This window comes from Pseudophryne corroboree, chromosome 5 (genome assembly GCF_028390025.1).
Source record: "Pseudophryne corroboree isolate aPseCor3 chromosome 5, aPseCor3.hap2, whole genome shotgun sequence".
Lineage (NCBI taxonomy): Eukaryota > Metazoa > Chordata > Amphibia > Anura > Myobatrachidae > Pseudophryne > Pseudophryne corroboree.
In genome coordinates this window covers 818,327,977-818,340,308 of record NC_086448.1, presented here as the reverse complement: position 1 = coordinate 818,340,308, position 12,332 = coordinate 818,327,977, and the positions used below count along the sequence as shown (strand labels likewise).

Below are 12,332 nucleotides of genomic sequence, written 5' to 3'. Positions count from 1 at the left end.
TAATGAGACTCTCTGTGATCATATGAAACGACTGTAACAGAGATCATGATGTTTCAGGTAATGGGAAAGAATACCTTCTTCATTCCTCAGTGTCAATATTATAAATATATAGCTATTTCTTATGTTGATTTAGCTATACCAGATGCTAATATCCCACTTGGGGAGAGCACCTTATTAGAACAATGAATTTAATATATCTCAATTTAAGAGAAAATAGCTATATCCCCTTTTATTTATAAAAACCAGACGGTTATAGATTATAGTTTGTAGTTTACTGGCTTTATTATTGCCTCTAAAGCAGGTTCAAATTGACACTGATACATTTAGTCTGTTGGCAATTGTTAAATTTGTATAATAAATATCTCCTCATGACTAGCAGGTGGCCTCAAGGATTACATATGAAACATTGTAACATTCCCATACACTTGTTTAATCCACAACACTGTTTGTCATTGCTTATTCACTAGCATAGATATATAACATGAATCTGCTTGAATAAAGACAGTAGGTGTCCGTGCATTCAATTATATCAGCACATCTACTAATTGCTTTGGCATCAATTATATTATCCATAAGCATTGGAAGAAATACAGGTCTCTATTATTTAGTGTTCCATCTGCCTGTTATATAGTGATAAATATACAGCACATATATACTGTGTTCAGGCAGTTGCAGTCTTTTCATTGAGTTGTATCAGAACGTCTATTGATTAATCTTGCACTAATTGCATTGTCCATAGGCATTGGAAGGAATAAGGATCTCTGCCATTAGCTATTTCATCTCTCTGCTGTACAGTACATATGGATGCTATTAGATTTTAACTCATAAACTAAATCAGAACTGGTTATGCATTTGCATTAATATATGAGCAAGGGCATAGAGCACAAACGCGGACACAAGCTGCCCACACGCGTGTTCCGCCGTTACTCTGACAGCTTCGTCAGGGCTGAACCAGAATGCCTCTCCTGGCATAATATTTAAGCTCTCAGCGTTATCCAATCAGTGTAATCTAACTAGTCACATGTGCCTGCTAGCCTATCATTGTGCTGTATTAGCGGTCACATGATTGTTGCAGCCAATCGCGGGATACTTGGATCTCCATGGTAACGGCTGGTGACAGCGCCGCATTAACGAACGCTGTTAATTAACAAAACCCCTTCCTCTGTATGGCAGTAATCATACTAACTACTTCATGTGTTAAGTTGGAATACAAGGGTAGGTTTTTAGCTGTCTCTAAGATCATTCATTAACCCTATTATATAGCACGGAATATTAATCTTCTTGCAAAATGCTAAAGTGATCCTACTGATATTATTATTGTTGGCATACATGTTCCATGCCAGTATCGCCCTGTACTGTGTATGGTGTATAATCCTACATATACTATTGGTTTTCAATCATGGATTTAAACTTTGGCCATCACATGATCCATACAGCCAATCACGGGGTACTTTGATCTCCATGGTGACGGATAGTAACCGAGCCAAATTCACGGAAGCTCTTGATTATCAAAACCCCTTCCTCTGTATAGTCAGTGCCGTAACTAGGCATTTTAGCGCTGTGTGCAAGAAACGATAGTGGCGCCCCCCCCCCAATGTAAGATAGGGGCAGTGCGCGCCAAAAAATTATAGGGGCGTGGCTTAATGGGGAAGGGGCGTGGCTACAAAATAATAGCAATTCATACTACGGTGCACAGTAGTCTACATTATTCAAATTACGCTGCACAGTAGCGCCACTACACCAGGTAGAGCCCCTTTTATACATTACAATAGACAGCGTCCCCCTTTTTACACATTACAGCAGCCAGTCCCCCTTTTTACACATTGCGGCAGCCAGTCCCCCTTTTTACACATTGCGGCATCCAGGCCCCCTTTTTACACATTACGGCAGCCAGTCCCCCTTTTTACACATTGCGGCAGCCAGTCCCCCTCTTTACACATTGCGGCATCCAGTCCCCCTTTTTACACATTGCGGCAGCCAGTCCCCATTTTTACACATTGCGGCATCCAGGACCCCTTTTTACACATTGCGGCAGCCAGGCCCCCTCTTTACACATTACGGCAGCCAGTCCTCCTTTTTACACACTGCGGCATCCAGTCCCCCTTTTTACACATTGCGGCAGCCAGTCCCCATTTTTACACATTGCGGCATCCAGTCCCCCTTTTCTCTGACGTCCTAAGTGGATGCTGGGGACTCCGTCAGGACCATGGGGAATAGCCAGGGCCGGTGCAAGGTTTCTTGGCACCCTAGGCAAAACTTCAACATACTCTCCCCCCCCCCGAGCTAGAGAGAGAGGGTGTCAGGGAGAATTAGAGAAAGTGTTGAGAGGGGAGAGAGAGATGGCATCAGAGAAACAGAGAGAGTGCCAGAGAGAGAAAGGGGGAAAGGGGGGAGTGCGAGCAGGAGTGAGAGAGAAAGTATCATGGAGGGAGGGAGAGAGAAATAGGGAAGAGAGAGTGAGTTTCAGGGAGAGAAAGAGGTAGAGACAGGGAGTCGGTGAGAGACTGTCAGGGAGGGAGGGAGGGAGAGAGAGAGAGAGAGAGAGAGAGAGAGAGAGAGAGAGAAGAAGAGAGACAGTGTCAGGGAAAGAGATAGTGTCAGGGAAAGAGACAGTGTCAGAGAGGGAGAGAGTGTGTCAGGGAGAGAGAGACAGTGGGGGGTCATTCCAAGTTGATCGCTCGCTAGCTAGTTTTAGCAGCCGTGCAAACGCTATGCCGCCGCCCACTGGGGAGTGTATTTTAGCTTAGCAGAAGTGCGAACGCATGTAAAGCCGAGCTCTGCAAAAACAGTTTGTGCAGTTTCTGAGTAGCTCTGAACCTACTCAGCGCTTGCGATCACTTCAGTCTATTCGTGTCCGGATTTGATGTCGTACACCCGCCCAGCGAAAGCCCAGCCACGCCTGCGTTTTTTCAGACACGTCTGCATTTTTGCAAACACTCCCTGAAAAAGATCAGTTGACACCCAGAAACGCCCCCTTCCTGTCAATCTTCTTGCGGCCGTCAGTGCGACTGAAAACTTCGCTAGAACCTGTGCAAAACAACAAAGGCCTTTGTACTCGTACGTCGCGCCTGCGCATTGCGGTGCATATGCATGCGCAGAAATGCCATTTTTTAGCCTGATCGCAGCGCTGCGAACAACGGCAGCTAGCGATCAACTCGGAATGACCCCCAGTGTCAGAGAGAGTCAGGAAGTAAGGGAGGGACAGTGTCAGAAAGAGAGAGAGGCACAAGAGAGGGTGTTAGGGAGAGAGGGAGAGAGAGGGAGGAGGAGCGAGCAGGGGAGACACTACCTGACTACAGCACAGGACTGGGGGGGGGGTGAAGCATAGACGAACAGACAGGGGCATGGACGGACAGACAGAGCACCATATAGGGCATGGACGGACAGACAGGGGCATAGACAGACAGGTGGACAGGGGGAGGCATAGACGGACAGATGAATGGAGCACCATATGGGGGCATAGATGGACGGATGGGGGGTGTAGACGGATGGACAGAGCACCATATGTGGGCATAGATGGATAGACGGATGGGGGGTGTAGACGGACGGACAGAGCACCATATGGGTCATAGACGGACATGGGGGGCATAAACGGATGGACAGAGCACCATATAGGGGCACAGATGGATAGATGGAAAAGGTGGGCATAGATGGACAGAGCACCCCATGGGGGCATAGATGGATAGATGAACAGACGGACGGGGGGCTGGCATAGATGGATAGATGGACGGTGGAGGGAGCATAAATGGACACAGTACTATATGGGGGCATAGACGGATAGATGGACATGGGGGACATAGACAGACAAAGAACCATATGTGGGCATAGACGGACGGTGGTGGGGGGGGGGCATAGATAGATGGACGTGGGGTGGCATAGACAGAACACCAGAGCATTGACAGACAGACGGGACGGATGGTAGGGGAAAGGGGGGCTCACTGACAGTTATTCTGTGTGGCACTGTCTAAACACGATGTGTCTGTCAGCTGTGCAGTGCTGTAGCTACTGCAAATACTGTATGCTTCTGGGTTCTCTCAAGCGGCGCCGGTCACACATTGAGGGTAGCTCTGCACCCTGCCTCCCACCCTCCCTTCCAGGAAGTAATCTGCTGGTTCCCGAATTCGATGCGCGGCAGTACTAATTAAAAAAAAAAATTTTTTTTTTTTTTTCCAAAAGGGTGCAGTGGGATTGCTTGCCGGCTGGGCACCATAGCAGTTGCAACCCCTGCACCTTCTGTAGTTATGCCACGGCATATCCATGTGCAACACATTGCTGCAGATTTTGTCACCTAAGGGAGGGGGTGCCATTACCTGATTCTTCTTGATACTAGAGCCCTATGTCAACTGTGATTACTTACTCAGGTATACGCTGATGAGCCATACCTTGGAGTCTTCTCTGAAACCCATTCTTCGATGGAGGTGTTCTCATGATGGTGTTCTCCTGGTCAGAGGCGTCACCTGGACTTGGTGACATCCGGACTGTACCCTGTTATCCCCCTTGTGCCGTCAGCGGGTGGAAAAGGGGCGTGGCCTCGGTTAAAGGGGCGTGGTCTCGTTTACAATACTGAGTGCATCCCTCCAGCAGTGCTGCAGCAGCCCAGCGTCCCCGGAGATTGAGCTCCTCCTGTCACCACTGCTCCTGGTCAGTATTCCCCTGCTCCTCTTCTGCTGCCACTGCGCTGCTGTCCTCCTTCCCCTACCTCACACTGCCCCCTTGTGCCCAACACCCCACAGGACAGCCAGCAGCACAACTGATGGGTGTCAGCACTGCCGGTGGTGAGGGTGACAAATAGCGGCGGCTGCGGCTGGCTGGACCCGCGGCCGCTGCAAGAGTAGCTTAGTAAAATATAATAAAACAGATTCAATGGGAGCGTGCCGCCCTCCAGTGGCCGGCGCCCATAGGCAGCTGCCTAAAACTGCCTAATGGTGGCGCCGGCCCTGGGAATAGCGGCTCCGCAGGAGACAGGGCACAAAAGTAAAAGCTTTAGGATCAGGTGGTGTGCACTGGCTCCTCCCCCCATGACCCTCCTCCAAGCCTCAGTTAGGTTTTTGTGCCCGGCCGAGAAGGGTGCAATCTAGGTGGCTCTCCTAAAGAGCTGCTTAGAGTAAAAGTTTTGTTAGGTTTTTTATTTTCAGTGAGTCCTGCTGGCAACAGGCTCACTGCAACGAGGGACTTAGGGGAGAAGAAGTGAACTCACCTGCGTGCAGGATGGATTGGCTTCTTAGGCTACTGGACACTAGCTCCAGAGGGACGATCACAGGTACAGCCTGGATGGGTCACCGGAGCCGCGCCGCCGACCCCCTTGCAGATGCTGAAGAGAGAAGAGGTCCATAAATCGGCGGCTGAAGACTTCTCAGTCTTCATGAGGTAGCGCACAGCACTGCAGCTGTGCGCCATTGCTCTCAGCACACTTCACACCAACGGTCACTGAGGGTGCAGGGCGCTTGGGGGGGCGCCCTGGGCAGCAATGAAAGTACCTATGCTGGCTAAAAATACATCACATATAGCCCCTGGGGCTATATGGATGTATTTAACCCCTGCCAGGTTGTCAGAAAAACGGGAGAAGAAGCCCGCCGAAAAGGGGGCGGGGCCTATTCTCCTCAGCACACAGCGCCATTTTCCTACACAGCTCCGCTGCTAGGAAGGCTCCCAGGCTCTCCCCTGCACTGCACTACAGAAACAGGGTTAAAACAGAGAGGGGGGGCACTTATTTGGCGATATTATTATATATTAAGATGCTATAAGGGAAAACACTTATATAAGGTTGTCCCTGTATAATATAGCGTTTTGGTGTGTGCTGGCAAACTCTCCCTCTGTCTCCCCAAAGGGCTAGTGGGGTCCTGTCCTCTATCAGAGCATTCCCTGTGTGTGTGCTGTGTGTCGGTACGTGTGTGTCGACATGTATGAGGACGATATTGGTGAGGAGGCGGAGCAATTGCCTGTAATGGTGATGTCACTCTCTAGGGAGTCGACACCGGAATGGATGGCTTATTTAGGGAATTACGTGATAATGTCAACACGCTGCAAGGTCGGTTGACGACATGAGACGGCCGGCAAACCAATTAGTACCTATCCAGGCGTCTCAAACACCGTCAGGGGCTTTAAAACGCCCATTTACCTCAGTCGGTCGACACAGACACAGACACGGACACTGACTCCAGTGTCGACGGTGAAGAAACAAACGTATTTTCCATTTGGGCCACACGTTACATGTTAAGGGCAATGAAGGAGGTGTTACATATTTCTGATACTACAAGTACCACAAAAGAGGGTATTATGTGGGGTGTGAAAAAACTACCTGTAGTTTTTCCTGAATCAGATAAATTAAAGAAGTGTGTGATGATGTGTGGGTTTCCCCCGATAGAAAATTATTGGCGTTATACCCTTTCCCGCCAGAAGTTAGGGCGCGTTGGGAAACACCCCTTAGGGTGGATAAGGCGCTCACACGCTTATCAAAACAAGTGGCGTTACCGTCTCCAGATACGGCCGCCCTCAAGGAGCCAGCTGATAGGAGGCTGGAAAATATCCTAAAAAGTATATACACACATACTGGTGTTATACTGCGACCAGCGATCGCCTCAGCCTGGATGTGCAGCGCTGGGGTGGCTTGGTCGGATTCCCTGACTGAAAATATTGATACCCTTGACAGGGACAGTATTTTATTGACTATAGAGCATTTAAAGGATGCATTTCTATATATGCGAGATGCACAGAGGGATATTTGCACTCTGGCATCAAGAGTAAGTGCGATGTCCATATCTGCCAGAAGATGTTTATGGACACGACAGTGGTCAGGTGATGCAGATTCCAAACGGCACATGGAAGTATTGCCGTATAAAGGGGAGGAGTTATTTGGGGTCGGTCCATCGGACCTGGTGGCCACGGCAACAGCTGGAAAATCCACCTTTTTTACCCCAAGTCACATCTCAGCAGAAAAAGACACCGTCTTTTCAGCCTCAGTCCTTTCGTCCCCATAAGGGCAAGCAGGCAAAAGGCCAGTCATATCTGCCCAGGGATAGAGGAAAGGGAAGAAGACTGCAGCAGGCAGCCCATTCCCAGGAACAGAAGCCCTCCACCGCTTTTGCCAAGTCCTCAGCATGACGCTGGGGCCGTACAAGCGGACTCAGGTGCGGTGGGGGGTCGTCTCAAGAGTTTCAGCGCGCAGTGGGCTCACTCGCAAGTGGACCCCTGGATCCTACAAGTAGTATCCCAGGGGTACAGATTGGAAATTCGAGACGTCTCCCCCTCGCAGGTTCCTGAAGTCTGCTTTACCAACGTCTCCCTCCGACAGGGAGGCAGTATTGGAAACAATTCACAAGCTGTATTCCCAGCAGGTGATAATCAAAGTACCCCTCCTACAACAAGGAAAGGGGTATTATTCCACACTATATTGTGGTACTGAAGCCAGACGGCTCGGTGAGACCTATTCTAAATCTGAAATATTTGAACACTTACATACAAAGGTTCAAATCAAGATGGAGTCACTCAGAGCAGTGATAGCGAACCAGGAAGAAGGGGACTATATGGTGTCCCTGGACATCAAGGAAGGTAATGGCCGAAATGATGATTCTTCTTCAAAGAAAAGGCGTCTTAATTATCCCTTACTTGGACGATCTCCTGATAAGGGCAAGGTCCAGAGAACAGTTGGAGGTCGGAGTAGCACTATCTCAAGTAGTTCTACGACAGCACGGGTGGATTCTAAATATTCCAAAATCGCAGCTGTCTCCGACGACACGTCTGCTGTTCCTAGGGATGATTCTGGACACAGTCCAGAAAAAGGTGTTTCTCCCGGAGGAGAAAGCCAGGGAGTTATCCGAGCTAGTCAGGAACCTCCTAAAACCAGGAAAAGTGTCAGTGCATCATTGCACAAGGGTCCTGGGAAAAATGGTGGCTTCTTACGAAGCGATTCCATTCGGCAGATTTGACGCAAGAACTTTTCAGTGGGATCTGCTGGAAAAATGGTCCGGATCGCATCTTCAGATGCATCAGCGGATAACCCTGTCTCCAAGGACAAGGGTGTCTCTTCTGTGGTGGCTGCAGAGTGCTCATCTACTAAAGGGCCACAGATTCGGCATTCAGGACTGGGTCCTGGTGACCACGGATGCCAGCCTGAAAGGCTGGGGAGCAGTCACACAAGGAAAAAATTTCCAGGGAGTGTGATCAAGTCTGCAGACTTCTCTCCACATAAATATACTGGAGCTAAGAGCAATTTACAATGCTCTAAGCTTAGCAAGACCTCTGCTTCAAGGTCAGCCGGTATTGATCCAGTGGGACAACATCACGGCAGTCGCCCACGTAAACAGACAGGGCGGCACAAGAAGCAGGAGGGCAATGGCAGAAACTGCAAGGATTCTTCGCTGGGCGGAAAATCATGTGATAGCACTGTCAGCAGTGTTCATTCCGGGAGTGGACAACTGGGAAGCAGACTTCCTCAGCACGACCTCCACCCGGGAGAGTGGGGACTTCATCGGGAAGTCTTCCACATGATTGTGAACCGTTGGGAAAGACCAAAGGTGGACATGATGGCGTCCCGCCTGAACAAAAAACTGGACAGGTATTGCGCCTGGTCAAGAGACCCTCAGGCAATAGCTGTGGACGTTCTGGTAACACCGTGGGTGTACCAGTCGGTGTATGTGTTCCCTCCTCTGCTTCTCATACCTAAGGTACTGAGAATTATAAGACGTAGAGGAGTAAGAACTATACTCGTGGCTCCGGATTGGCCAAGAAGGACTTGGTACCCGGAACTTCAAGAGATGCTCACAGAGGACTCATGGCCTCTGCCGCTAAGAAGGGACTTGCTTCAGCAAGTACCATGTCTGTTCCAAGACTTACCGCGGCTGCGTTTGACGGCATGGCGGTTGAACGCCGGATCCTAAGGGAAAAAGGCATTCCGGAAGAGGTCATTCCTACCCTGGTCAAAGCCAGGAAGGAGGTGACCGCACAACATTATCAACACATGTGGCGAAAATATGTTGCGTGGTGTGAGGCCAGGAAGGCCCCACGAAGAAATTTCAACTCGGTCGATTCCTGCATTTCCTGCGAACAGGAGTGTCTATGGGCCTCAAATTGGGGTCCATTAAGGTTCAAATTTCGGCCCTGTCGATTTTCTTCCAGAAAGAATTGGCTTCAGTTCCTGAAGTCCAGAAGTTTGTCTAGGGAGTACTGCATATACAACCCCCTTTTGTGCCTCCAGTGGCACTGTGGGATCTCAACGTAGTTCTGGGATTCCTCAAATCACATTGGTTTAAACCGCTCAAATCTGTGGATTTGAAATATCTCACATGGAAAGTGACCATGATGTTGGCCCTGGCCTCGGCCAGGCGAGTGTCAGAATTGGCGGCTTTGTCTCACAAAAGCCCATATCTGATTGTCCATTCGGACAGGGCAGAGCTGCGGACTCGTCCCCAGTTTCTCCCTAAGGTGGTGTCAGCGTTTCACCTGAACCAGCTGATTGTGGTACCTGCGGCTACTAGGGACTTGGAGGACTCCAGGTTGCTAGATGTTGTCAGGGCCCTGAAAATATAGGTTTCCAGGACGGCTGGAGTCAGGAAACCTGACTTGCTGTTATCCTGTATGCACCCAACAAACTGGGTGCTCTTGCTTCTAAGCAGACGATTGCTAGTTGGATGTGTAGTACAATTCAGCTTGCACATTCTGTGGCAGGCCTGCCACAGGCAAAATATGTAAATGCCCATTCCACAAGGAAGGTGGGCTCATCTTGGGCGGCTGCCCGAGGGGTCTCGGCTTTACAACTTTGCCGAGCTGCTACTTGGTCAGGGGCACACCCTGGCTGAGGAGGACCTGGAGTTCTCTCACTCGGTGCTGCAGAGTCATCCGCACTCTCCCGCCCGTTTGGGAGCTTTGGTATAATCCCCATGGTCCTGACGGAGTCCCCAGCATCCACTTAGGACGTCAGAGAAAATAAGAATTTACTTACCGATAATTCTATTTCTCGTAGTCCGTAGTGGATGCTGGGCGCCCATCCCAAGTGCGGATTGTCTGCAATACTTGTACATAGTTATTGTTACAAAAATCGGGTTATTATTGTTGTGAGCCATCTTTTCAGAGGCTCCGCTGTTATCATGCTGTTAACTGGGTTCAGATCACAGGTTGTACAGTGTGATTGGTGTGGCTGGTATGAGTCTTACCCGGGATTCAAAATCCTTCCTTATTGTGTACGCTCGTCCGGGCACAGTATCCTAACTGAGGCTTGGAGGAGGGTCATGGGGGGAGGAGCCAGTGCACACCACCTGATCCTAAAGCTTTTACTTTTGTGCCCTGTCTCCTGCGGAGCCGCTATTCCCCATGGTCCTGACGGAGTCCCCAGCATCCACTACGGACTACGAGAAATAGAATTATCGGTAAGTAAATTCTTATTTTTACACATTGCGGCAGCCAGTCCCCATTTTTACACATTGCGACATCCAGTCCCCATTTTTACACATTGCGGCATCCAGGACCCCTTTTTACACATTGCGGCAGCCAGGCCTCCTTTTTACACATTGCGGCAGCCGGGACCCCATTTTACACATTGCGGCAGCCGGGACCTCTTTTTTACACATTGCGGCAGCCGGGACCCCATTTTACACATTGCGGCAGCCGGGACCCCTTTTTACACATTGCGGCAGCTGGGACCCCATTTTACACATTGCGGCAGACGAGACCCCATTTTACATATTGCGGCAGACGAGACCCCATTTTACACATTGCGGCAGACGGTGAGAGAGAGAGAGAGAGAGAGGGGGGGGGGATATACTTACCTTCTCCCCGCTGACAGGCTCCTCGTGCAGCTTCCTCTCGGTGCAGGCAGTGAGGTGAGAAGGAGGAGGAGGGAGGGGGAGCAGTGAGCCGCAGCAGTGCTATTTGATTGGTAGTAAGCGCCGCTGCAGCATCCCCCTCTCCTCCTGTATTGGTTGCCTGGCGCTGCTGTGGATGCTGGGATGAAGGAACCGCATCCCAGCATCCTTAGCAGCGCCGGGCAGCCAATACAGGAGGAGAGGGGGATGCTGCAGCGGCGCTTACTACCAATCAAATAGCGCTGCTGCGGCTCACTGCTCCCCCTCCCTCCTCCTCCTTCTCTCCGCTGCCCGGCGCTGGTCTCTCTCCTCCCTACACAGCGGGGCGCACGGCGCAGACTTTGGCGGCATGTAATGAGTCAATTTGACTCATTACATGCCGCTGGCCGTTGCGCCCTCAGGGCAACTGCGCTGTGTGCCAAGCCCCCTTGGCACACACGTAGTTACGGCCCTGTGTATAGTTATAATCATACTGGATTGTTTCATATACTACATTGAAACAAAAGGATGTATTTTTCAGTGTCCCTAAATTCATTCATTCCCCCGATTATATAGCATAAATTATTGTTCGTCTCACATAATGCATAGGTGATCCTATTGGTAATATTAATGTAGGCATACATATTCTGAGCCAGCATCGCCCTGTGTTCTGTGTGATGTATAATCCTACAGAATAACAGCATATGTATACTGTTTATATTTGATCAAAGATTTGACTAATTATATGTGTCAGATTATTCCAAGGCATGGATTGTTTTCTCCTGCTGTATATTATCAGCTCTGTATATAAATAATATGATCGTGTTATTGCATAAATGTGTGTTTTACAATACATTGTTAATATCAATAAGTGTAAATTAAATATGTGGTCCTTATTGAGTATGAAAAAAATGTGTTATTGATTGTAAATGGTCGATTCATGAGGGACCTAGTCAATGTTCTTAATTATAACATGATATAGTCACATATAGACCCAGTATAAAGTGAAGAGAAAGTGATATGATAATTGGGTTGTGAGACCCTGAATAAGTGAAAATAAGATTCATATGGAAAGGTGTATAATGAAGTGAAGGAAGATGGAGTGAGGAGAAAATGGGGGAATACAGCACATATTAAGACCCCCTAAATATATTTTATTAATGTGTTTGTAAAAGGAAGAAGAAGGGGGGAGGGGGGAAGAAAAACAACAATCAGTGTGTGAAAGTGAATAATTGTATAAATGATCCAAATCAAAGTGCAAAAAAACCCGAAAAAAAGTGATATGAAAAAAAAAAGTGAGGGAAGGTGATGGAATAATTCTACTATCTGAGTATCTCGTAGAGGTAAGTTCAAATAGTCGGTACCTGATGTTTAATTAAAAGATGTCCCCAATCTTTAGTATAATGTGTGTCCAAAAATTTGGGACCATATCAGGTAGGTATTGCAAAATACAAGAGGTAATAATACCCCCAAAAGTCTGGTATGATATGTTCCAGAAAGTTAGGGACCACATATGGTAAGTATGTCGAAGAGCAAGAAATAATAATGGTAAAAAAA

At 48.7% G+C, this 12,332-nt stretch overlaps 1 protein-coding gene across 2 annotated transcripts in view; it reads right to left on the bottom strand.

The window, feature by feature from the left end:
- TMEM74 (transmembrane protein 74) overlaps positions 1-4,637 on the bottom strand; it is a 214,926-nt gene extending 210,289 nt beyond the window's left edge. Inside the window, exon 1 of one of the 2 annotated variants that reach the window (XM_063925106.1) lies at positions 4,358-4,637. The gene's annotated coding sequence lies outside the window, so the exon portion shown is untranslated. The remainder of the gene's footprint in view (positions 1-4,357) is intronic. The other variant, XM_063925105.1, reaches the window with a different exon arrangement.
- Between the last annotated feature and the right edge of the window lie 7,695 nt (positions 4,638-12,332).